The following is a 26,416-nucleotide window of genomic DNA, read 5'->3' on the forward strand; positions in this document are numbered from 1 at the left end:
GCTCTTTGTAGAACTTCCGCACATCGTTGGCGTGTTGCTTCAGTCGTTCCGGTAGGTTTTCTGCCTCACCGATATATGACGAGGGGCACTCGGCGCACGGAATTTCGTAAACGACACCGGGGCACCTGTCCTTTGTTGGCTGGTCTTTCAGGCGGACATTCTGTTTCTTTTTTCAGCATTTGGATAGTCACATTACGTCTAAATTTAAAAGCACGCATCATCAACGCGGAACGTACACCTATTGGATAATCAGACATTTTTCCGCGTGCAGTTGTGTGAAAATAACAGTGTGAGCAAAAAGGTGATTGTTGGTGTTGATCGGTGCCACGAGTTTCAACCTTCAAGCTCACTTGAGAAACGAATCAAAATTTTTTGACCCTGGTTTCTTGTAGACTGGCGAATAGAAAACGGATGGAGTACTTTTCTTGTCAGCCTTAACGAAGCTTTCTGTTGAAGGAATGCCAGTCAGTCAGTCAATGAAGTTTATTGATAAATTGTCCTGAGAAGCTGATGCCCCGCAAGAGGGCTGGTCGGCTGTGGGCCGCACTTACCTTGGAAAAGGAAGCGCAAGAACCTCCGCTAAAGTGCAGGCAGAATATGACCTCCTGGTCCGAGCTGGTCAATGCCATTCTCCAGGCGTCCGCTGTACTGCGTTGCTTGTCATCGCGCAGCGTCGTGCATCGCGAGAGTATGTGGGATACCATGCATAATAACTCATCGCTATGAGAGCAGTGAGGCTTCATTCTGTTTATAAACTTAGTGTAGACTAAAGGCGACAGGTTCGCACCATTTCCAAAGTGATCGATGGGGCCTTGAGAGTTGCGGGTGTGGGAGAGAGAAGCTACGCCTGGTGAATGGTAGCCCATACAGATTTCATTGAAGGTGGGGATGAAACCACTATGGCACACTTGACGTGTGCGGACGTAAGAAAGCTCATGGACATTCGGGATAAAAGGGTAGACATCATACACTATGCAGGTAGGAAACCTGGTGAGGTGACCGTTGGGCCAGCTGCTCAACGAGTGGCTCCATTACCAATCCTCGTGCAGCAGCCCAAGAGTCTTGAAAAAGCACGTGCGCGAAGGGGTCACCATGGCCAGTGCAATAGCAACGTGCTCAGCCCTGGGTGGTTTCGTATACCGAAGAAATGCTTCCACGAAAAGTTACCGTCTAGGTCAGTGTTTGCAACCACAAATTTTGTTGTACCAGAGTACTATGTTGCGTTGAAAAAAACGCCACAAGCTCAGGGGTAGCAACAACGTAACTCAGGAGTGACCTAGCACTAACAGCCTGGTGGGTATAGAGTATAAGGCCATAGAAACTGGGTAGATCCTACTACTCAACACTGGTTTGTTAGGAATGAAAAGGATAACAGTTCGCGAAGCGAATCATTAACTGGTGCGTGGTCACAAAAATGGGGCAAGCCCTCACCTCAGATCTACAGAAACAGGCCAACAAATCATAAACGAGTATGGGGCCACAGAAATGAGGTACACCACACTACTCAGCGCTGATTCTTTAAAATGAAGAAAATAACAATTAGCCAGCAAAAAAAAAACTTTTGTAGCATATCGAATACCTACCACTATCAAAAATTGGCATGCGCCTTAGCAATATGGTAGATCCCACTATACTTATTACAAGGTGGTACAGAAGGAAAGTATCTGCGCGCTACTTGCGGCGTTGCCTTCCTGTGGCAGAAATCATCTTCACATGGGTACAAACATTAACTACGGCAGTAAGTATAGAACTTAACACAACTTTTAACCAGTGGTAATAGCCGTTCGCATAAACTGGGCGAATTCAAGCCCTTCTTGCGAATAGTCTATAGCCACTATGAAATTTTGGAAAAGCGGCCATTGGTAATTACCGAGAAGTGATGCAATCTGGCAATTTAGCTGGCGAAACCGAAGCCGACGCATCAAACAGCGCATCCACCGTTCACTACGACAACACCTTCAATGACGACACTGTTTCCCTCGCATTGGGGGTGAAGAATAAGGAGTGCCGATAAGCGGCTTCAAAGCGAAGCGTCTAAATTGATGGTTGATGACGGCAAAGTAAACAGCGTCATCACTGAGGGCGTTGTCGAAATAAATAGTAGATGTGTTGTTTGGTGCGTCGGTTTCAGTTTCTCCAGCTTAATTAGGCTTGTTGCATCGCTCCGCGGTGATTACCAGTGGCCACTTTTACAAAATTTCAAAATGGCTACGGACAATTTGTAGGAAAGCCTAAATTTGTCCATATGACTCGAACTTCATCATCATCATCATTATCATCATAAGCTTGGCAACGTCCCTGCAGGACAAAGGCCTCTCCCATGATGCGCCATTGAACTTGGTCCTGTGCTAGCTGCTGCCTTTTTATACCCGCATACTTCTTAATATCGTCTGCCCGCCTAGTTTTCTTGCTCCCCATAACCCGCTTGCCTTCTCTGGAAATCCAGTTAGTTACTCTTAATGACTAGCAGTTACCCTGTCTATGCGCTACATGCACGGCCCATGTCTATTTTTTTTCTTGATTTCAACTATGATGTCCTTAATCCCAGTGTGTTCCCTTATCTACTCTGCTCTCTTCTCACCTCTTAAAGTTACACCTACCATTTTCCTTTACAATGCTCGCTGCGTCGTGTTCAATTTAAGCTGAATCCTCTTTGTTAGTCTCAAGGTTTCTGCTCCGTAGTATTGGCAAGATGCAGCTGTTATATAGTTTTCTCTTGAGGGATAGTGGCAATCAGGCTGTCATGATTTGAGAGGGCTTGCCGAATGTGCTTCACACCGTTCTTACTCTTCTAGTTACTTCAATCTCGTGGTTCAGCTCCCCGGTTATCGCCTGTCGTAAGTAGACATAGTCTTTTACACCTTCAAGTGCACTACAAGCTATTTCGAAGTGCTGTTCTCTTCCGAGGTTGTCGTACATTACTTTCGTTTTCCGCAGAATAAATTTAGGACCTGCCTTTCTGCTCTCCTTGCCTAACTCCGTAATCATGAGTTGCAACTTGTCTCCTGCGTTACGCAGCTATGCAATGTCATCGGCCAAACGCGGGTTACTAAGGTACTCTTCAATACCTCTTATCCCAACTTTTCTTATTCTAGACTACTCAATACCTCCTCTAAGCACGTGGTAAATAGAATTGCGGAGATTTTATCCCGCTGCTCTACACCCTTCTTGATTGGTATTCTGTTGCTTTCTTTAAGAAGCACTATGGTAGCAGTTGATGCCCTGACGATTTCATTGAAGATGTTTATATACGCTTCGTCGACGACCCGATTCCACAGTGCCTGCATGACTGCTGATAGTGGTGACCAGCTATCACCACTGGCTAAAAGGTAATCGTTTTAATTTCTATATTCACTGCCGTATTTTATGGTTGTTGGCATATGACGACGCTTTCTGTCACAGAAAAAAGCACGTCGCAAGTGGCAGGCAGATGCATCCTTTCTCCAATTTTTAAAGAATATGGGAAACATTTATTGAAACACTCTCTGTGGTACATAAATTTGTTAAATGCCACTACTAAGCAGTAATCCGCAAAAAAGAAAAAAAGGCTGCAGTTAGCCCAGCTTTAACACGAGAGAGTGGAACGGGAAGAACCAAGGTAGGTGTGAAAACACCCCGAAGCGATGAAAGGCCTACGTAAATGATGACCTACCCGAAGAAGCCGCGTGCATAGCAGCGTCTAGCTGCGAGATAGCGACGACAACAAAGATTACGGATTTGCTCGAGAGGCGTCGTGCAGGTGAATGAAGAAGACGACAATCTTAGCGGCCTTATTTTCAGAGCTTGCCTACAAGTTCCGCTGTCCGTGTTTTTAATAAACTCTGTGTTTTTTATTGCCCACGACACTGGTGGAAATGCTGTGTACTACCACCTCATGATCGGCACCTCTTTGAGATGCCCTGCGTCCAGCGCTACAAGAAAGCCACGCGTGAAGACGCCTGTGCATCGCTCAAGCCAACCGCTTCAAGGTCGTGAACCAGAATTTGCCCTTTTAGAAGAAGCAACACTTTCGACAGCCACTCTTACTCAAGAAATGGCATTTTCAAGGAGTTCTGCACAGGTGACGGTCCAGAATATGCGAATTCCAGAACCATTTCATGGCCAGCCGAACGAAGATGCGCAATACTGGCTTGAGCAGTTTGAACGGGTAGCTAAATCGAACTACTAGAGTCTCGATGGAAAGCTCTCCCACGTATACTTCGCCCCTGAAGATGGCGCGAAGACGTGGTTTATAAACCGCGAGGCAACATTGACGACATGGGAGGAGTTTTGTCTTCAGTTTCTCGACACCTTTGGTAATGCAGACCGACGCGAAAACGCACAATGCCTTCTTGAAGGACGGACCCAATAGCTGCATGAAAGCGTCGCCATGTTTGCTGAGGATATTGTGCGTCTGTGCTACCGCGTTGACCCCAACATGCCCGAGGCTCAAAAGCTAAGCCATCTCATGAGGGGTGTCAAAGAGCAGCTGTTTGTTGGTCTTGTGCGAATTCCGCCAACAACACTGGACGAGTTCACCAGTGAGGCCACCGCAACAGAGCGTGCGCTGCAGCAACGGTACAAACAGTCTGATCGCCCTGCCACCGGGGCAGCTGCAGGTGCCGCCACACTTACCGCAAACGACAAGTTTTCTCTACGCCACCTGATTAGACAGGTCGTGCGTGAGGAGATTGCGAAGGATAACGCAAAGTACACATTGCAGTCACAGACATCCCCGCAGCAGGAGTCCACGGCAGCCGCTATCACTGAAGTCGTTCGCCATGAACTTCGCCAAACGTTTTCCTCTCCTCAGCAGTATTCCGCTCCGCTGTACCATCCAAACTCGTGTATTTACGCAGACTCTGTGCTTCGTCCATTGGCTCCAGAAGTATCCTACCAGCCAAACGGACACAGCTATGCATACTCTGTTCATCCACCCACGCCCATGCCAGCGCCGCAGTACCCCGAACCGAATCCAGTGGCAGCCTGGGCTCAGCAGGATTCTGTCAGGCGACTCTATATGCGGAAGACCAACATATGGCGCACTGCGGATCGCATACCACCCTGCTACAACTGTGGAGAGCCCGGGCACGTTTACCGTTTTCGCCCACATCGCTGAGTTGATTACCGCGGTAGTGCACCTACAGCATCACGCCCACAGTTCTACGAAAGCCGTGCCCCCCTCGACGACGACCAGGCTGGCCGGAGGGAAGGCTATGCTACCTTACAGACGCGCTCACCATCCCAAGCTCGTTTTGATTCACCAAGCCACCATAGTTTTCCTGACACCATCAGAGGTCGGTCTTCCAGCCCACGGCGGGAAGACTGAAAGCAGCGACCTCTGACGGGAAGGTTGCAAGCTGACGAATTGCCGAAATTCCCCCACTGCGGCCGAAACATGTGAGAGACGACGATGACGACTCAGCGGAAAAAACTGTGACTGCCAACCTTGCGGTGACAATTGATGGCGTTGAAGTGATGGTCTTAGGCGACAGCGTAAAGACTTTTCCATAATGAGTGAACGATTGGCAGACGAACTCAAGAAAATCAGGACGGAATGGATGGGCCCTTATATCCAAATTGCTGGAGGCCAGATAATGACATCCATGGGAAAATGTACAGCAAGACTCACGATTGAGAGTGTGGCTTTTTGTAGCCACCTTTCTGATCCTACCACAGTGCTGCAAACCTATGATACTGGGAATGAACTTCTTGAGAGAGTACTGTGCTGTGGCCAACATACGAGATAATGTGATTGCATTCGCTGCTGACAAGCCTGTGACCCATGATCTAGACCAAGAACCCAGTGTGTTACGTGTGGTCGACGACGACGTCTGCGTGCTACCACTGTCATGTAGTCTTGTTTCCGTGTGTTGTGGCGTGCACTGTAATGAAGACGCCATAGCCGAACGCATTAATCCCCTTCTTTTTCGCCAATGCATTGCCATCGCTCACGGCATCGTTAGCTTAGTGGATGGGCTCGCAGAAGTGCTTCTGACCAACTTCACGAATGAGCGCCGAAACATCGGTAAAGGCACTGCTGTGGCATACCTTGAGGAGCTCGACTACTCTCACGACTGCCTTCTCATGCATGGGGAAGCTACAGCCCATTCACCTCCGCATACATCACCAGTCGATATCGGTCCGAGTCTAACACCGACTAAAAGAAACCGTCTTAAGGAGCTGCTCAAACAGTTCAAGGAATGCTTCTCATCGACATTATGAGTGGGTCGAATGCCTCTGACTAAGCGCCCCATCATCATCGAAGACACGTAAAGACCGATCTGACAGAATTCATATCGCGCCGCTCAAAAAAGAACGACAGGTAGCAGCAAGTCAAGCAAATGCTATAGGATGATGTAATCCAACCATCAAAGAGTTCTTGGGCATCGCCAGTGGTACTCGTGAAAAAGTAAGATGGCTGCTTGCGTTTCTGCATCAATTATTGTAAGCTGAACCACGTTACGAAAAAATACGTTTATCCGTTACCATGTATGGATGACTGTTTGGACAGGCTATGGCATGCACGCTATTCCTCGTCAATGGACCTTAAAAGTGGATACTGGCAAATAGAAGTAGATGAACGTGGCTGAGAAAAGACCGCCTTCGTGACGCCAGATGGGCTTTATGAATTCAAAGTCCTCCTTTTCAGTCTCTGCTCAGCCCCAGCCACGTTTCATAGGCCAATGAATACCATTCTGTCCAGCCTGAAAGGAAAAACATGCCTTGTTTACTTCGACGACGTGGTTGTTTTTTCGGCCACGTTTGAAGAACCTTTAAAGCAGCTTCTGTCAGTCCTTCAAGCCATACAGTCCACTGGACTCACACTAAAACCGGAAAAAAGGCTACTTCGGCTTCGAAGAACTCACGTTTCTGGGACACGTGGTCAGTCGCGAAGGTGTAAGGCCTGACCCAGATAAAACTGCAGCCGTCACAAAGTTCGCAAGGCCGGTTCATAAGAAAGCGGTCAGGCGTTTTCTGGGTCTCTGTGCCTACTACCTGTGATTTAAAGGAGACTTTGCACACATAGCCTCTCCACTCACCCGCCTTACAAGGGAAGTCGTTGCGTTTGTATGGGGTGAAGAGCAAAAACCTTCGTTCAACGAGCTACGACAGCTTCTACAAAGTCCACCCGTCCTCGCTCACTTCGACGGGAATGCACCAACAGCCATCCATACAGACGCCAGCAATGTGAGCTTAGGTGCTGTTCTTGTCTAATGCCAAGATGGTGTGAAGAGAGTAGTTGCCTACGCTAGCAGAACGTTGCCACGCGCCGAGTCCAACCACTCAACAATGGAGAAGGAGTGTCAGGCTGTCGTTATGACAGTTGCGAAGTTCCGCCCGTACTCATTAGGCGGCGCTTTCCAAGTCGTGAGCGACCATCACTCTCTTCGTTGGTTGACCAACACGAAAGACCCATCTGGACGTTTAGCACGATGGAGCTTACGGCTCCAAGAGTACGACATGACCGCAGTTTACAAGTCCGGAAGGTAACACTTAGACGCCGACTGTTTGTCGAGGTCGGCGATAGAATCACTGGTGCAGTGGTGCACTGTAACATTTCAAACCACACCTCCACTAATGGGTGCAGTATACAGATGACCTGGGGCAACTGAATCTTATTTTATGGAACTGCACAACTATCTCCTCGCGAAAATGCACGATCGGATGAAGCTAGTACTTGTTGGCCACTTCAACTTGGCAAGAATAGACGGGAAAAACCTAACCGCCAGCAATAAAGAGGCTAATAGCTGCGACCAACGTCTGGATACTTTGCTAAGTTTCTCGTTATCTCAATGCGTAACGCAAGGGACATGCATTCAAGGGCTTGGTTCCAACATTTTAGATCTCGCTTTAATTTCTATCTCAATAAGTGCTCAAGTTATGGTGCAAGATGGAATCACCGACCATGTAATGCCTTTAATTGAATTTCCCAATTTTAGCCCGGCAAAATTTCACAATAAAAGTTCACATATATTTATTATAGATTATTCCAGAGCGGTTCAGGAAAGTAATATTGATTACCTAGAAATGCAGTTAGACGATTTTTACGCTGAACCTTCCGATGACATTGACAACTTGTGGTTAAAATTTATGGCAGCGATTTTTCACTGTGACAAAACCTACATTCCTACGAAACGTAAGAGGACAAAACGAAGGACTCCTTGGATTACGCGAGAAATCATTTATATGAAACGGAAGCTGAAAAGGATGCGAAAGCGTAAATGCGATCCAGCTGTAATAAGTCAGTGCTACCAAGAATTTAAAATCCTGTTGCGCAAAGCGAAGACCTATTTTTTCTCACACACCCTAACCGACTTTATGACAGCACAACTGAGGAAATTTCGGCGTTACCTATAACTAAGCCGGACAGTCCAATTCGTAAGATTGAAATCAACGGCATCTATAATAAAAATACGCACGCAATAGTTAACCCGTTCTATTCCTTTTTCCAATTGGTACTGACCCAAGCATGCCCAGTGTAAGGGCCGCTTTTTGAACGTGACTCGGCCATGCCGGAAATAGAGATAACTGAACAAGGTATTTTCAACCTGCTTTTAACACTTGATGTGAAGTAATCACTGTGACCAGATAAAATTTCAAATGCGTTTCTTAGGTGTTATGCAGAACAGCTTGTTCCTTTTTTCTTTAATATATTTATACTTTCACTGAAAACTGGTACTCTTCCGAGAGACCGGCTACGTGCAAGATTAATTCCGATCCATAAAAGTTATAACAAATTCCTGGTGGACACCTATCGACCCGTATCGCTGATCACCTACTGTTGTAAACTAATGGAGCACATCCTCAACAAAGCCAGTATAAATTACTTAGAATCTAACAATATGCTATACCCGAAGCAACATGAATTCCGTAGGGGTCTCTCCACGGTAACGCAACTTGCTGAAATGGCGAATGACTTCACGGGCTTAATTTACTCCAAACTTCAGGCTGACGCAATATTCATAGACTTTGCGAAAGCCTTAGACCGTGTGCCGCATTACAAATTAATAGCCAAGCTTGATTCCTTTGGAATTAATAGCAAAATAATTGCATGGATCTCGGCCTACTTAACCAATCGCTCCCAGGATGTATATTTAAACACCGTAGACTCTGACTGTGTCAGTGTTTTGTCCGGTGTACCCCAAGGGTCTGTTTTGGGGCCAACATTATTTCTTGTTTACGTTATTGACATCTCTTCTTGTGTCATTTACACTACAATACGGAGTTTTGATGACCAATTACAACTCCATTCTTCTTTACAATACATTGCCCAATGGTGCGAGATGTGGGGAATGGAAATAAATGTGTCTAAACCGCCTTCATAAGCCTAACGAAGAAAAAACTATCTTTGTCGTTTGTGTACAACCCTAATGATTCCAATATTAGTAAAGTTGACAAAGTAAGATATCTGGGTGTCACATTCTCGCAAGACCTAAAATGGGAACATCACATTACCAATACTTGCGCGAAAGCATTTGAACAACTGAATTTCTGCGTAGAAAATTGAGCAAACACCTTCAGCAGTTAAACTAACCACCTACATAACCCTGGTCAGGCGCATTCTAGAATACGGAAGTATAGTATGGGACCCTCATCAAAACTACCTTCGCGAAAAACATGAAAAATTGCAGAACAGGGCCCTGAGGTTTACAAACTCAAAATACTCTTGGCGCGAAACTGCAACGGACATGCGCCATCAAGCACACCTAGCAACTCTGCCTTGCCGGCGTCATGTTGCTTCCACGAAGTTTTCTTATCTTCTTTTCCACGGTCATCCTAAAATATGTAAAGAAGACTATATTCATCGACGTGGCCGCCGTTCTAGTAGGACGAACCTTGATAAATGTATACGTCCCTTCAGTGCCCACAGCAATGTGTTTAAATATTCCTTTTTCCCTCGCGCTGTCAACGCTTGGAACGCGCTACCAGGTGAAGTTGTTCATATTACAAATATTGATCAATTTTGTTCTTTTGTGGAGCAGGTAACAGAGCCAGTATAGTTATATTTTGCTGTGGTCTTTGTTGCGGTAGCGAAAAACGTGTTTTGCAGTGGTGCATTGTACTCCTTCGTACATATATATTGTTACGGGAAGGAGACTGACTCAGAGGGATAGTCACCGATGTATTTTCAGCCGGTTAGGCGAGCAGCGCCAGCCACACAGACTAGCTCGCACCAGTCTATCTCCTTCGTCTTCTTCAGCTCCATGCACTGGCACGTAGCATGACCCCCGGCGGCGGAGGCACCGTCCCGGTGCTTTTAAAGGTCGTTATCTGACGCATTATTGTAGGGCTTGATCCGCGAGACGTGTACGATATCACTGGGCCGCATGGTAGATGATGATGGACAGATGGGGCTGATCTCGTAGGTGACAGGTGTTACTTGACACAATATACGGTAGGGTCTCGTGTAATGAGACAGAAGTTTTTCGGATAGGCCCAGCCGACGATGAGGGGACCAGAGTAAAACGAAGGTACCGGGAGCGAAATGTGCGTCTCTATGTTCCGCATCGTACCGACGGCATTGGTTGGTTTGCGACGCCATCAGCCGAGCGCGAGCGAGCTGACGGGCATGATCGGCTCGCGCAATCGCGTCGCGGGCATACTCTGTGGTGGACGAGGTGTGAGCTGAGATGACTGTGTCCAGTGGTAAAGTCAGCTCTCTTCCGTACAATAAGTAGAACGGCGAAAAGCCCGCTGTGTCGTGACGGGATAAATTATACGCGAAAGTTGCGTAGGGTAAGGCAAGGTCCCAGTCTCGGTGGTCCGGCGACACGTATATAGCGAGCATATTTGTTAAAGTGCGGTTAAATAGTTCCGTGAGGCCTTTTGTTTGAGGGTGGTAAGCGGTTGTCAGTGTGTGTTGCGTGGAACAAGAACGCAGAATGTCGGCGATGACTTGGGATAGAAATGTACGGCCACGGTCTGTGAGAAGCTGTCTTGGAGCACCGTGAATCAATATAACGTCCCGTAACAAGAAGTCTGCGACGTCGGTTGAACAGCTGGTCGGTAGAGCTCGCGTAATAGCGTAGCGTGTAGCGTAATCTGTAATAACTTCTATCCAGTTGTTTCCCAACGTTGATGTGGGAAAAGGACCAAGCAGGTCCCACCCAACACGGTAAAATGGTTCCGCGGGTATGTCACTTGGTTGAAGATGGCCAGCGGGTAGCAGCGACGGTGTTTTACGACGTTGGCATAGGTCACATGTGGCAACGTATCGGCGTACCGAACGAGCAAGGCCTGGCCAGAAAAAACGGCGCTGGACGCGCTCGTACGTACGGGATACGCCAAGGTGTCCAGCCGTGGGAGCGTCGTGAAGTTCGGTGAGAACACAGCGGCGCAAATGCTTAGGCACAACAATGAGAAGGTCGGGCCCGTCTGGTCGGAAATTGCGACGGTATAGAACACCCTTTTGAATGACAATGTAGTGGACGGAAGCATCATTTGTGGAGGATTCCATACGGCTGATGATGTCAAGCAGCTCTGGATCACGCTTCTGTTCTTCCCCAATATTAAGAAAGTTGGACACTGACAAGATAGAGTTCTCCGTGGGCTCGTCAGTGTCCTCAGGATCGTCGACAGGGTACCGAGAGAGGCAATTGGCATCACGGTGTAAGTGGCCAGATTTGTAGACCACCGAATAGGAAAACTCTTGCAGGCGCAAAGCCCAGCGACCAAGGTGGCCTGATGGATCTTTCAGAGAGTTGAGCCAGCAGAGTGCGTGGTGGTCGGTAAGTACCGAAAATGGGCGTCCGTATAGGTAAGGTCGAAATTTCGCCACCGCCCATACAAGAGCCAAGCACTCACGCTCTGTTATCGAATAGTTACTTTCAGGGGCGGATAGGAGGCGGCTGGCATATGCAACAACGCAATCATGGCCATGTTGTTTCTGAGCCAGCACTGCGCCAATGCCATACCCACTTGCATCTGTACGGATTTCCGTAGGGGCAGCATGGTTGAAGTGTGCCAGAATCGGAGGGGTAGTGAGAAAAGCAACGAGAGTCGAGAACGCGGAAGGCTCTTCGGAGCCCCATGAAAACTGGACTTCTTTTTTGAAGAGCTGCGTAAGCGGCCTCGCTATGTGCGCAAAAGTTTTCACGAAGCGTCGAAAGTAGGAGCATAGTCCGATAAAGCTGCGTACATCCTTCGCAGATCGTGGTACAGGAAAGTTTTTGACCGCGCTGATTTTTGCCGGGTCTGGTTGTACACCGTTGGCGTCTACTAAATGGCCAAATACTGTGATTTAATGGCGTCCAAACTGACATTTGGACGAGTTGAGCTGCAGGCCAGCGCGACGGAAGATTCCCAGGATGGCTGGGAGGTGCTCTATGTGAGTTTCAAATGCTGGTGAAAAGACGATGACGTCGTCCGAGTAGCACAAACAGGTGGACCGTTTGACTCCTCTGAGGAGAGAGTCCATCATTCGTTTGAAGGTGGCTGGAGCGTTACAAAGGCCGGAGGGCATGACCTTGAACTGATATAGGCCATTGGTGGTGATGAATGCCGTCTTTTCATGGTCCATTTCATCTACCTCTATCTGCCAGTAGCCGGAACGAAGGTCTATAGAGGAAAAATAGTGGGACCCATAGAGGCAATCAAGCGCATCATCTATTCGTGGCAGAGGGTAGACGTCTTTTTTGGGAATTTCGTTTAGGTGTCGATAATCCTCGCAGAAACGCCATGCACCGTCTTTCTTGCGGACTAGCACTACAGGAGAAGCCCAAGGAATGCAGGATGGCTCAATGATGTCCTTGGTGAGCATTTTGTCGACCTAACTTTGGATGATGTGACACTCGGCTGCCGACACCTGATATGGACGCCTATGAATAGGATGCTCATTACCAGTGTTTATGCGGTGGCTCATACCGGTAGCTTTCTCCAACGGACAGCCGCTGATGTCAAAAATGTCGATGTAGGACAGCAGAACCCGGTGGAGCTCATCAGTCTGCGGCGGCGTTAAGTTGGAAGCGATCCTCGAAGTAATAGTGCTGTCGGAGCAAGTGGCAGATTGATGTTAAGCGTGGGGGTCAGAAGGGGCCACCATCACGAAAACATATTCCGCATTGTCTTCTAAGGTGCAGAGCAACGCCAAAGAGATCCCTTAAGGCAAACAAGCTAAAGTTGACAACTGGGAGGCACGTAGAACTTCCTGCGACGGACAGAATGGTGTGTGGTAATGTAATGCCATGGCTTATGAGGACATCGGTGATAGGCGTCAGAACATAGTCCCCGTCGGGAACTGGTGGTATTGAGACGAGCTCTATGTAGGTCAGTGTCTGGAGGGAGGCGCGCGTGTCCCGTTGTGCAGAGGCGACTCGGCCGCTGTGTAAGAGGTTCTGTTGCGGGCAAGTGTAGACGGAGCGTACTGGTCGAACAGTCTATGAGGGCAGAATGCGCGGACAGGAAGTCGAGGCCTAAGTTTACGTCGTGGGGGCATTTATCAAGGACGGTGAAGAGAACAACTGTGTGTCGATTGGCAATGCTCCTACGAGCGGTGCACATTCCCACGATAGATGCTATTCCACCATCCGCAACACGGACGAACTGAGTGGTCGCAGGTGTGAGAACCTTCTTGAGCTTGCGGCAAAAGTCACACGTCATGACGGAAAGTTGGGCGCCGGTGTCGATAAGAGCAGTGACATATACGCCATCCACTTGTACGTCTATGAGGTTCCGTTTTGTCGGTATTATCAAAAGAGGAGTTTCGGTCAGTCCGAGCGATGCAGCGCCACCTCCGGGGGCTGCAACGCTTAGTTTTCCGTCGGGGAACCTCGTGGGAAGGCGGGGGAAGATGGTCGGTGGGGCTGTGGAAGGAGAGCAGGAGTAGCGTTCTTCAGAAGCAGGTTCCTGGGCAAAATGGTCGCGGCTGGTCTCATGGCCATAGGCAGGACGTGCATAGAAGGGACGAGAGGACGGTTGTGCAGGAGGACCCCAGCGACTTCTGCAATGGCGAGAAATGTGCCCGATTCTGTGACACAAGAAGCATATCGGCTTGTCATCGTGTGTTCGCCATGCGGACAGATTACGGAACGTTGAGGGAGAGCCGGTCGGGAAGGGACGTGCAGGCGTTTATCAGGGCTGGTAGTCGGTGCAAGGAGGCGGTGAGATAGAGTGAATTCCCAAGCTGGAGATTTCCTGCCGGACGACTGCTTGAATGGGAGGCAACATCATTGGTGGAGAGGGGTCGGGGGACGTTGGTCCCACCTTAGCTGGAGCAGCCGCTCCAAGCTCCCGCCTGACGATTCACGTCAAGTTGTCACAGGTGTCTGGTGAACGATGTGTGTCGAGACACGAGGACGTCGCAGTGGTGTTCGGGAGGCGCTGGAACTGATGGGAGATGCGTCTGCTTTTAGCTTGTTGGAACCGGCGGCATTCTTGAATAATCGCATCAACAGATGACACATTGTTGAATACCAACAAGTTGAACGCATCGTCGGCGATACCCTTTAGGATATGCGCAACCTTTTCAGGTTCAGACATATTTTCGTCAGCTTGGTGGCATAGTCAAAGGACAGCCTGAGTATAACCGATGTAGGGCTCCGTGGAAGATTGTGCGCGAGTCGACAACTCATTTTTCGCAGCTTCACGACGGTCAGAGATGTTGCCAAAAAGTTCACGGATCTTTGTCTTGAAGCTGTACCAGCTTGTTATGCAATGCTCGTGGTTATCAAACCAAACACGAGGGGTTCTGTCGAGGTAAAAGATGACGTTTGCGAGCATAAGAGTGGGATCCCACCTGTAAGTGGCGCTGACGCGTTCGTAGAGGCGTAGCCACTGGTCGACGTCGGAACCCTCGCTGCCCGAGAACACGCCGGGGTCTTGGAGCGCGGGAAGTGTCACGAAAGTTGTTGTGGGCGCTGGGCTGACAGGTTGGGCAGAAGGGGGAGCGACCAGAGAGAATGTAGCCGAGTCTTGGGTGGTCATGTTGCAAGCCGCGAGGGAGCGTCCGCTTCGGGGTTCCGTGGCGAGGACGGGGATCGCACAACTTTACCAAATATGTTACGGGAAGGAGACTGACTCAGAGGGATAGTCAGCGATGTATTTTCAGCCGGTGAGGCGAGAACCGCCAGCCACACAGATTAGCTCGCGCCAGTCTATCTCCTTCGTCTTCTTCAGCTCGATGCACTGGCACGTAGCAATATTGTTTTTCATGCGTAGTACGTGGCTTTTTTGTCATCTTCTTCTCGTGTATGGGAAGAGCACGAATGTAGTATTTGTAAGTGTTCCTCTGTTGTGCGTATTGTCCCTCAAATTATTGTATTTCCTCAACTTTGTATGTAATTGTTTGCCTGTGATGTTGTATGCCCGCTTCCTGTATGAGTCTGCGGAAGACCTACAGCGTTAATAAATAAATAAAATAAATAAATAAAAATCAACCACTACAGAGGAGGATGAAGTGACAGGTTTAAGGAGTTGTTGATGCGGCTATTATTTCTCGGCACCAAAGAGATGATCGGGAGCTCAACTCGCTTATAGCATTCTTGAACGGACGAGCCACCAATGCACCAAGAGTGTTTTAGAAGAACGTATTGTCATTCTGTTTACGGGACGGCATTCTGTACAAAAAAAAATTCTCATCAACAGGTAGAAGCTATCTGCTGATAGTTCCTGAAGCTCGCCGCAGCGATATTTTACAAGCCTGCCATGACGAAGCCACTGCGGACCATTTCGGTTTCACAAGAACACTGACACGTGTCAAAGAAAATTATTACTAGCCAAGAATCGCAGCAGAGGTGAAGCATTACGTCTGAACTTACAATGGCTGTCAGCGGCGGAAGGTGCCACCTGCTGGCCTATTACATCCTGTGTCCGTGCCAGAAACTCCTTTTTCTCGAATCGGAATGGATCTGCTGGGCCAATTCGCAACATCGGACAGCGGCAACAAATCGGTTATAGTCGCGACGGACTACCTCACCCGATACGCGGAGAGCAATGCAACTGCGAGTGGCTCTGCAGCTGAAGCGGCCCAGCTCTTCATTGAGAACATTGTCCTGAGACATGGTGCTCCAGCTGTCGTCATAACAGGCAAAGGTAACGCGTTTACAGCCGAGCTTTTGCGCACTGTGCTCACGCTCAGTGCCACAGCGCATACGAAGACGACAGCTTACCACCCAGAAACGAATGGGCTTACAGACGACTTAACAAGACAATCGCTGGTATGCTTTGCATGTACGTTGACATGGAACAAAAATTGGCACCGAATATTGCCGAACATCACAATAGCGTATAATACGGCGCGCCTGGAAACAACGAAAATGACGCCGTTCGCACTAATTCACGGCAGAAAAGTTACAACAGTTCTTTAAATCTTGCTGTTTTACAAGTGCAATGATTCAGAGACAGACGCCGCAGACTTCACTGAGCGCGCCGAGGAAGCAAGGCAGCTAGCCCGTGTCAGAATAATCAACCAGCAGCAACTTGACGCCCAACGGTACAACCTTCGCCATCGATTTGTCGCTAATCAACCAGGAGATAGAGTCTGGGTTTGGTTTCCTGTACGACAGCGAGGCCTCTCAAAGAAACTCCTACGCCGATACTTCGGACGCTACAAGGTTTAACGCCATCTTAGAGCAGAAGAGAGTCAGTGAATAAAATGAGGGAAAGGCAGGGAGGTTAACCAGAAATTGGGGCATCTGATTTGCTACTCTGCGCTAAAGAAAACGGTAAGAAAAATGAGAAAGAAAGCGAATAGAAATATATACGCGTGAAAAAAAAAAGACAGCGCGGGTGCTATAGCCTATTCGATAGGCCCCTACCACAAAAAAGTTCATCAGGCGTTCACGGATTTTCTGTGCGAAGACAGATCACGTCGCCTTTTAATCACTGATTGCTCTGACAAGGATCTGTCGTCAAGGTGAGCTGACGCAGCAGTTAGCGGCTGTCTTTGAACGTTATAGACAGTTTCGCAAGAGCCTGTCGGTCTCTAGCAACATTGTGCGTTTCCCGGAAAACCACCCGTGAAACTTCCGGTTTCGCTTGTTCTTGCGTGGTTTTAGCGTTTGTTGCTGACCGCGGCTGCTTGTGTTCCGATGTTTTATGAGGGTAAAATCATTCCGATGAAGCGCTGGCAACTCGATCACAGCTGTGTCAAGCCAAGATGCATTCTACATGCCTAACTTATTTTATCTGCTAGTCAAAATACTCTGTTTTCCTATCAATGACGATAAAAAGAGCACCTGCTTCGCAGAGGTCACACGAGACAACTGGATTCCCACTTAGAGCGCTAGGTTTTTTCGGCACTTCATCAAAGGCAATGTAAAGCTCAGCGCAGACTAATGGCACAAAAGCGATACTCAGACGTTAGACTATAGTCGAAGGCACCCGGTTACTGGGAACACATCATGCAGTCTCTGTCGTGTTTCACCCGTGGCAAATAGGTATACTGACGCCTGAAATCAACAGCAAAACGTGAAACCTAACACTGAAATTCCATCGCTAAGGTGTCTATTTTATAGTTTGAGCGATATCAATTATGTGAACTGGTCGAAACAACACGACACGCAAAGTACCCGCGCTTAACAGGAATTGCCGCACTGTGTACGCCATGGTGTGCACGTTTCGTTGTCGTTACATTTGTTTTTTTTTTTTTGAAAGTGACTTCGGCGAATGGACTCTCATCTGTGCGAGCAAATGACTCATCGCCTGTCTTTCTGCCACTAATCAACATTGCCGCATTGTAGCTAATTAATCTTTTGGGGGTGAACATGGACTGTAAATTTAGATAGGTTGAACTAGAAAGTTTGATTTGTGAATAACTTACTCGTGTGTAAACCAAATTAGTTCGCATGACCCTGCAGCCGCAGCTGACTTCATCAAATCACTACGTTTTATAACTTGTCAGTCCCACGAACATTTTGGATTGCGAGGGATTCAGATGACCTGATCTCTTTAAAAAAAGCCCGCCTTGAAACAGGCGCCGAAATAAGCGTTTTATCTTTAGGTTGTATGCTTAGACGAAAACAGAAATATATTTAGGGTTCAACAAGAAGGAGGCTTCCAGTTTTATTCGAAAAGCTGAATTGAACATTTTCACAACAAATCGAGCGACCCTTCTACTGCATGTCGACGATGTGGGTGTGCTTTGAAGACGCGGACAGGGAAAAGACAGGTGTGCACTGTGATTTCCCGGTCCGTGTCTTCTAAGCGCATCTACATTGTTGCCATGCAGAACAAAGCGGCCCAAGTTTGCCGACATACTTCTCCTTCTGTTTATGCATTTTCTGTTTGTATAGGTGCGACCACTATCAGAGGCAACACGGACCAGGGGGCCGCACTCATCGAACGCCACGACAGATATTTTGCGCGGCGCCCATTGACCACGCGAGCAGTGGGCCCCTTCATGTAGTACAAACGTTGCTGCAAATACATGCTAAGGAATGCGCAAGAAATAACAGAGCCTCAAACTGACCCACCACGAAAACATCCCCGGAACCATTGAAAAAGTATTGCCGGAAGTGCCGCACCAGAAGTCTGCTCGAGTAGGCCGTTCAGCGCGAGCCAATTTGTTTACAAACACCGAAACCGTCTATTGCGAGTACAGTGACAGAGAACGTGGTTTTTCATTTCATCGCTGCGACAATGATCGCAAGCAACACTGTCTTCCAAATACATTGCTAGCTTGCGCAAGCACAAGCTACCAGCTGAAAGTTTATTGGAGAAACCACAAATATAATTAGCAGGAATAGACAGGCAGACACAGAACTTTATTGATCAGCAGGAGTAGACGTAAAAAATCTCAGGTTGGCAGCTAGATAATCTATCTCTAGTTGGTGCATTGTGACCGAAGGCCTCGTGACACACGTGTAGCCACACTTGTGGATATAAAAAAAAGTATCAGCAACTTCTCCCGTTGTTCTATCTCTGTGCCTGTACAACACCTTTTTTTAGCGATGTATAGAATGATTCTTGAAATCTCTGCAATGTAGACACACATTCTACGAAGGAAGCGCATTCCGCAATTATTAAGATCCATTAAGGGGTTATATAAAGACCACCCGTTTTGGCCGATATAGCATTTCCACATGACAAGGGCAAGCGTCACCTTTCACTTGGCGAAATAAATGTGTTGTCCCGGCGCAGAGATAGGACAGCGAGAGAAGTTGTTGATGCTTTTTTATATCCACAAGTGTGGCTACGCGTGTGTCGCGAAGCTTTCGGTCTCATTGCGCCAACTAGAGATAGATTTTCTAACGGCCGACCTTTAATCTTTTACGTCATTTCTTTGTAATTATATCTGTGGTCAATTGCTAGTCTGAGCTTGTGCATGTGCCTTCTGCGTTCCTGTTTCTTTTTCGCACAGTTTTTGTAGCTATAGATTACCACCTCCCTTAGCGTTCAATCTTTTCGAATTGAACAGACTAGGGCCAAGTTCTGGCTCTGGAGCTTGCACACCCGTGTCATGCTTCTGACTGCCTCTGATTTGCTCGAGCCCTCTTTGTTGAAAATAAACGTATAAAAAAACCTAGCTTCCCTAACTGAAGCCTAGCAGAAACCTAGAGTACAACCTGCATCACCTAGTTATGGCCTCGAAACAGCCCAGAAGCAATGGCAAAGGTGTAACACAAGTATAGACAATAAAGACATGGACACTCACAACACAAGTTACAACTTTTTGTTGAAGTTGAATCTTGTTTTGTGTATTATAGAATCTCTGCTTGTGTGTCCAGAAAATTACTACAGAAAGTCCAGAAAAAACACCCCAGCGCGCGGAATCGCACGTCGGATTTCCGCGTCGTAAATGCGAGGCGTTAACCACTGAGCCACCGAAGCGCACCTCCTTCAACATTCAAACAGGAAGCTCTTTATATCTATCACTTACCGCTGTTGGTGGGCATCTCGGGGGAGGGGAAAATATCGCGTTTTCAGCATTATCAGCAAGATGGCGCTCTCATCTCTCACGAGTACTTTGGCCCACTGAGAGGAGGGTAGTGGACGATCTTTCGCGCGCCCTTATCTGCCAGTGGGGAGGATCATACGTGTTGGCTGGCGTAAGGCTTGCACTGAAATCATTCTGTTTTAGTTGCGGGGCGCACAAAGGTCACTGCAAGTGTTGCGCAGCCTTAGTTTGAGAAAAGAACGTGCTTTTCTGCAAAGGCGAAGTAACAACTGAGACACTTAATTGTGTTCCTCTGTACTTGTGAGTATGTTTTGTGGGTCATTTGTGCATGAGAAACGCGGGGCACGTTTTGATCTGCTTGCCATTCTGCGCGTGGCCTTTCAATTTCTTGCTATTGCGTTCATTGCTTCGCTTTTGTGGCAAAGCTGTGACTTTTTCATGGTGCACACCTCTGACCATTTAGAATGCACCTCAACCGCAACTAAAAACATGTGATGCCGGAAAGGCCCAGTAGAATTGATGTGGACTCGTTTCCAAGGGGATGTTGGCCACGACCATAGGTACAAAGGAGCACTGTTCCTGGCAAATTTTGTATCCTTCGATGTGAGACTCGAGATTCGCGTCAATTGAAAGTCAATCAACTTAGCTACGGGCCGACACACTTTATTACACAATGCCTGAATAATCTTCATAAAGTTCTTGTAGAAACAGAGACCCTAGCTTTGCAGGCACCACTACACGTATTCCCCACAGGAGGCAGCCTTGGTGTGTAGTCAGCTCTGTCCGCCTAACGAAGGAAGGCTTGAGCTACGCATCGTCCATAAAGTTAGGCACCCCGTACTTATGAGCTCGAGAACTCTTCGAAGACGCTGGTCATGCGAGGATGCACATGCAATATGTTTGTGCATCATCAGCTTTGATTGCAAGCGTATTGTGTAGATTATTTCCTCTGCATTATTAGAGGAGCCATAACAATCTGAAGGGTACGACGAGCAGTCATCCTGTAGATTTTCTATGGCCGCTTGAACCTTCCATGTGCACGTGGCCTCGTGCACATGGAAGGTGTAGGCTGACAACGTCACTGCTCAACGTTGAAGCATTGCTGCTGCCAAGGGTAATATGCCAGACAGAGCCGAGAATAGTCTGCTGTCTTTTGTCATCCATCATCGGCGTGAACTGGTGGCCGTAAATATAGTAGTGGAACTTTTTATTTCCAAAGTCGATTGCTAACACTCCTTTCTCGAACTGGCTATGCTACTCCTCAGCATCGGACAGAGTCCTTGAAGCGTAAGCAGCAGGGGGAACGGTGCCATCAGCAAAAATGTGAGAAATCACAGCATCTACCCCTTCGTGAGGTGCATAGCGAGCCATTTCGAGTGGTCTTTGCGGATCACAGTTAGCCAGAATTTCCGTGGGCACCAACTCAACCTTAATGCACCAAAGGCCATTTGACATTCGCTGGCCCAACCCCAGCTTTGTCGCCACGAAGGAGTTTGTATAGGCGATGGGCCAGCGTAGCCAGTTGATTTTTCGTAGCAGTTAACGGCTCCAAGCAAGGAACGAAGTTACTGGTTGTTCTCTGATGCTAGCGCGGCTACAATGCCATGAATCTTGTCCGTCATGCGGTGTATTCTATCTGCATTGAACTTGTGCCCCAAGTAGGAAAATTCCTTCTGAAAAAAGCGCATTTCTCAGTTTTTAGTTGAACTACCCGGCTTTCCAGACAGCTTAGACCAGCTTCTAGGTTCTGTAGGTGTTCGGTTGTAGTTCTTCCGGTCACTAGGATATCGTCCAAACAACAAGCACCAGCTTTGAGATCTTTGAGCATGATGTCCATTATACGCTGAAAAATACCAGGCTCCCAAGACACGCGGAAAGATAGCCAGTTTACGGCGAACAGTCTCTTTGTTCCTCCACTGATTGCAGTGAAAATTTCAACCCGTGGTAAAAGATAGCGATCAGTGTCTGGCGTGGGGTTCACACTATTGTTGCAGTCGCTACACAGGCGGCTGTTTCAGTCTTTCTTTGCCACAGGCACTACCAGCGTCACATACTCGCACGTGGCTAATGATGTGATCAAGCCCATTGACTGCATTTTGCCAATGTTTTTGTCAACTGCTGGAACCAATGCGAAAGGCACACTGCGCGCCTTCAAAAACTTTGGACGTGCGAGCATCCCTTTTGAGAAAGAGTCCTGCTGCCTCTTCTGCGATACATCCAAATTAATATTTCTGAAGGTCACTGCATTTTTGCAAAAGCTTGCTCACCTCTATATTTCATTTCTTGTTTGTCGGCTCCCGCGCCGACCTCAGCTTGCTGCAGGAGAATACAGCGTTCCAGTCGCACCGCACGTGCTGCAATCATTCTCGGCACTGTAGTGGTGGTCCTCCCGGCTCTGTGTCCAAATAGAACACATTGCCCATTTCGTTCAATAGGTTCAGCCACCCATGCTAGATCGACTATTTTACAAGCTGTTTCACAATTAGGGCGCGTTCACACTTGGCCTCGAAGACAGGGAAACCGGCGAAACTCTCCGGAAACTGGCTCGTTTCGCCGCCCAAGCGGTAGGAAAACCACGCCATGCGGCCGGCGTGCGAAAATAGGTCCGGCTGTGATTTTTCTGCCACGCGAAACCAGATACGGTTTTTGCTTCACAGCCTTGGCTGCGCTAGATCAAACCACGTGACCTAACCAGCCAGCCGCAGATTCAACATGGCGGCACAGGCGTCGGCGGTCGTTCGCATCGGCTCAAATCGAAAACTACCCGTGCAGCTAGACGAAGCTTGATAGCCTCAACGAGGACGCGCTCATCGAGAGCCTGAGTTGGATTACGATCGCCGAGCACTCTGGAAGTAGACGGTGCAGCGGCAGCGAGTTGGCATGCTCCAACGTGTCTCGCGTTTGTGTACAGCCAGCTGAATGCGCCGCCGTCGCTGCCGGAGCGTTCGCTCGTGTTATTTCTGCTGACTTATCTCCCAAAACAACGTTCGGGAAGGTGTGAGCTGTTTCTTTTCACTACTTTGCGTGAATAACTAGAATTCGGTACGAACTTGATTTTGCAGAAAACAGGTGAAATCGAATTGATTGTCAAGGTATCGATGGTAGCGGCTGCGGGATGGGGCAGAAGTAATGCGAACATCTTTGACGCGCACGGTCGGGGTTTTCCGGCTGCTCTGGCGTTTTCGTTTTTCTTCAACTCCCAAGTGTGAATGCGCCATAAGAGAATCTCGAAGCGCGTGGCATCGTGATGTGGCCAGCGCTGCAACCACGCACCGTGAGCCACTCGTGCGTGTGCAGATGATTATAGGGGTGTATTTTTGAACCGCGTCATCTGCTATACGGCAGGTCTTGCTTGTCATAATGCTGGCCAGCGTGCGTATATAATCACTAGTGCAGAAAATGCGCCGAAAATCTTCACTAAACATTGTGGGACGCCAAACCCTGAGCCTTTATTTGGGATATTGGGGTGCCACAAGCAGAATTTCACAGCATACCTTGTATGCTCCCTCAAATGCCATAACGATGTGCACGTTCAATATTATTTGTTCACTGTTTGTCCACTGCAGTGTGTTAGGACGAGAAAGACAGAAAAATTAGCACGCAATGCGCGTTCTTCTGATTGGACTTGAGATAAAGAAAATGCACTCAACCGTTGGTGTCGTACTGCTGCGCTGGCATAACACAATAAAACAAAGAGAAAGACATTCGGGAATACTTTAGGCGAGGACAAAGCGTAAACGTGTCTTTTTAAAACGATATTTTATTACCACAACACGCACTAGCAGGCTTCAAAATGTAAAGTACAATTTTTACAGTTTATTAATCGCTCTTTTTCTGGTATACGGGACATGGTAAACCAAGAAAACAACGAAGTACTGCTCTTGTCAGACAACAGAGAACTAGAGAAACTTACCGCAGATGAGCCCCTTTTTTTATTCAGCCCACTCTGGATCTTGTGATGTCACGCCTCCATCGTCAACGAGTGAGTGTCTCTCACTTCGGGTGAGGCCCCGCCGATCCAACATCAACGTGCGGCAGACTCGCAGGCTTCCACTTTACGCTTTGGCCTGTGACACCTGAAAGGCCTCGAAGTGGCACACCTCAAATTTATTTACAGGTTGGTCGACCCGTGCGGGGTTGCACGTGTGGCGATGTGTGGGCCTGACCGACGCACTTGTAGAACAGACACAGAGATTGGATTACACATAAACAAGCATTTAACTAAAACAAGGCCAAAGGAAGGAGTTAACAAAAATAACAGAGGAAAAACACTAATACGCGATGAAAAAACGGCTATAAAACAAACTATGTCCGAAAAGAACACTACAACTCGTACAGACAAAACACAAATACGTGGAATGTTAATAAAGTAACATGATAAAAATAAAAGAGATAAAAAGAAATATTTACGAAAGGATCATGCTCGTGCTTCGGAATTTCTACGTGCGACGCAGCGCACACTACACCTATTGAAAAGCTGGTCATTATTGAATAACAGTTTTAAAAAGTCACAATAAAAAGTTCCATACGGACTAGGCCAGCTTTTAGTACACGTAGGAGAGTTGACGGGTTGTCGCTGAAGATCTCGCCAGCTTAGTAGACGACGAGGGTGCCCGGTATTGCAGCTGTCTCAATACGTTGCGCGGGTCACTCCATACTCGCCGCCTACGCAAGCCTCGCGACACCGACGACAGCACTTCTTGCTGGCTGCACGTCAACTGCCGATTCCGGTGCAGTCCAAACTCTTTCGGGACGTCCCATACCCTCTCAAGGTCATTGATTTTTTCCTCGACACATATTTCTCCTTTCGTTACAGGTGTAGGGAAGACGCGGTGGTGCCGCCGCTGTGTTGCCAGTTGCCGGATGTCATCTTTCCAACACAAAAGCACCCTTCCTTGGACAATAGGGCGTGCAGGCGAAACAAGGATTGCGGGCGTTTGTGACACAGCCCCCTCTTCAAGAATATTGCTGTGAAATAATCAAGAAAATCACGAACGCGCACTGTTCGAGAGTTTTCGGTGTTCCGGTCGTCCACCAATGCGCCTTCTTTTTTTCGCGCACCATTTCGCTGATGTGAATGACACCGCCAAAAACACACGACACACCAAACTTTCATCTCGCGCACTAGGTCACGCCTACACACATACGAAATGAAAAACGACCAAAACACGGCACACTTCAGAGGTAAGGCACGTAGTCATTCTTTGATGCCACATATTCCAACATACACACTGTAAGCGGTATATAGAAGTCACTTATTGACACGCAGCTTTAAAAAAATGAATAGAAAGGAATCGGCATGATCGTTTGTGCGCAGTTCCCGAACTTGCTGCACACTAAAGCTCTTCATTTCAAAATAATTATAAAAAGGAAAGCCTTCAAAAACATTGTGTCATGTTTATCATTTATGCGTACCACGATAGAGTTCAATTGTATGATCAACCAGTATCTTAAAAAAACCACTAATTCAAATAACAATGTCCCTGAAACAAAGCTTCCCTAACCAAACGGGTAATAAGTTGAAACAACAGAACATCGTCTACAAACACACAGACGACAAAATGAAAACAAATAAAATAACAAAGCTATTGGTCCTCCCCACTTATAGAATGCTTCAAAATCGAAAGACTTAAATGAACATTGTTTTAAAAAGCAAGTTATTTGCCTTAAAGGGTACATTCACGTTTCGATGTACGTAAATTTTATCCGAACTCGAGGTGGTCGCGCGCTTAGCGGAGCCGTTCGAAGCAAAAAGGGCAGACAAAAGAGTGTATGGCCGCTACATGGACGCCCGTTTTTCGTTAGTCTACAACACGAAGGCATACCTTCATCGGCTCCTGGTTCTACGAAAACGAGTCTCCGAACTACGTTGTGTCGCTCGGCCGAAAGGCGTCGCTCCGCAATGCAACCCGCGCTTCGAGCAGGACAATGGAGCGAAAGGGGTTGGCTCTTCCGGGCTCTATGACAAATGGCCTGCCTCACCCCTCTACCAGTGGGGAGAATTGGAGCACTTGGACCCATTCGACTGGCGAATGCCGCAAAACGCAAACGAAGCTTTAGTTGCGTTGTTTTCCGCTTGGCAATTCGCCTTTTCTTGGGCTGTCCTGCAATCTTAACTTGTATCCTGCCCTTGCGGCATCTCTTTCTCTTAGCACAATTTGTCGTCACCTTTTTTTTTGCAACATCGGCTAGCATCAGCTGAGCGGAGCTAGTCTCCTAGGTTTCAACTGTTGCATGGTCATATCCGCCTGGATTTCCCCTTCATTCACCGACACCCTGTCCTGTGGGCAGCTAAACTGGGTGCTGAACAATGCAAGTGTCTTCCTTAGGGCTGCGTCGCTCACACCTCTAGGAACTACCCGCTACAACATTGCCTAGTTCACAGCGTGCGCTAGCACATGACCCTGCCCCACTGTCTGTGCTGGGGTCCTTGCCTGTCAGGCCGGATACTGCGAACATCACAGTTAGCTGCCATGGCGACGAACATACACGTTGACTGTGCCAAGTCAATTACAGATAGCGTTTCTGTATTAACAGGACTCTGCCGGCACAGCACCTCGTCGCCATTATTGCAACCTTCAGTAGCCTCTGGCTAACATC

The 26,416-nt window shown here is 47.9% G+C and overlaps 1 protein-coding gene across 2 annotated transcripts in view; it reads left to right on the forward strand.

Annotated features, from left to right (window-relative positions):
- The window catches only part of LOC119173605 (venom metalloproteinase BumaMPs1), a 513,062-nt gene that overhangs the window by 382,819 nt on the left and 103,827 nt on the right, over window positions 1–26,416 (forward strand). The gene's annotated exons all lie outside the window — the stretch shown is intronic.

This window comes from Rhipicephalus microplus, chromosome 5 (assembly GCF_043290135.1).
Source record: "Rhipicephalus microplus isolate Deutch F79 chromosome 5, USDA_Rmic, whole genome shotgun sequence".
NCBI classification, from domain to species: Eukaryota; Metazoa; Arthropoda; class Arachnida; order Ixodida; family Ixodidae; genus Rhipicephalus; species Rhipicephalus microplus.